This window comes from Antechinus flavipes, chromosome 4 (genome assembly GCF_016432865.1).
Source record: "Antechinus flavipes isolate AdamAnt ecotype Samford, QLD, Australia chromosome 4, AdamAnt_v2, whole genome shotgun sequence".
Taxonomy (NCBI): Eukaryota; Metazoa; Chordata; class Mammalia; order Dasyuromorphia; family Dasyuridae; genus Antechinus; species Antechinus flavipes.
In genome coordinates, this window is record NC_067401.1 from 481,687,715 (window position 1) to 481,688,679 (window position 965).

The 965-nt window shown below is 42.9% G+C and overlaps 1 non-coding gene across 1 annotated transcript; it reads left to right on the top strand.

Annotated features, from left to right (window-relative positions):
* Nucleotides 1–358: 358 nt before the first annotated feature.
* Nucleotides 359–430, top strand: TRNAW-CCA (transfer RNA tryptophan (anticodon CCA)). Its single transcript has one exon. It is a non-coding gene; the product is annotated as a tRNA-Trp (tRNA).
* Nucleotides 431–965: the final 535 nt, after the last annotated feature.

Below are 965 nucleotides of genomic sequence, written 5' to 3' on the forward strand. Positions count from 1 at the left end.
TATTTTCTATTCTCTGGAGAGTCCTCTAGGAGAATATCAATAGGGGATAAAGAGAATGTGAATGAGAAGATCCCATTTGCCCCTAAAATCCCGTTGGGATATTTCAGTACTTTCAAACCACATTTCATAAATAATTAATATAGGGTAATCGAGTCTTTCAAATGCTTCTAGCAAAAGGGAACTCTTAGCGTATTGGTCGTCTCTCCCCTTAGCATTCTAGAATTAGAAGTATCAGGACTAGGGGGAAATCCCTTAGTCGTTCTTGCGATTTGAGGAAACTTTATCCCAACTTAAAGTCCTTGCCAGGGCACAGTGGGAGTCCCTGTTTAAGAGGGAAGTAAGACCTCTGACCTACAGCGACCTCGTGGCGCAACGGTAGCGCGTCTGACTCCAGATCAGAAGGTTGCGTGTTCAAATCACGTCGGGGTCATGATTCTCTTTTAGAGAAAAGTAGTGGATTCACACTCCGATTTAGACTCGTTTCTAGGTGTGTGTGTGTGTGTGTGTGACTCCAGGCAAATTTCGTCGCTTTAACCCCATTTTCCTCTGTTTCACATCTGTAAAATCCGGAGAAGGAAATGATATACCCACATCTGTGTCTTACTCGAGAAAATATCATACGATCTAGAAGGAACCGATGGGGCCGAGCAACGACGGAGGTTGTCATTACCATCTGCTAATCGTAACGATGACCCACGATCCCACGTATTTTAAATATTATGGGGCATCATTTAATTTATGGATTATCAAGATGTCAATGAAAGAATACCCCGAGATGGGGTGAGGAGTTGGGGAACTCAAGGAAATTAGAAAGAAAAATGTGTGATCTTCTCGTCTTTCCTCCTTCCCTCTCCCCTCCCCATAAATATTGAAGCTCATGTCAGATTTGGGTTCTTGTCACCAAATCAAACCCAGGAGATTGAACGCTGACCTCTCAAATAAGAGCTTTATGTCAGGGTTTTTGT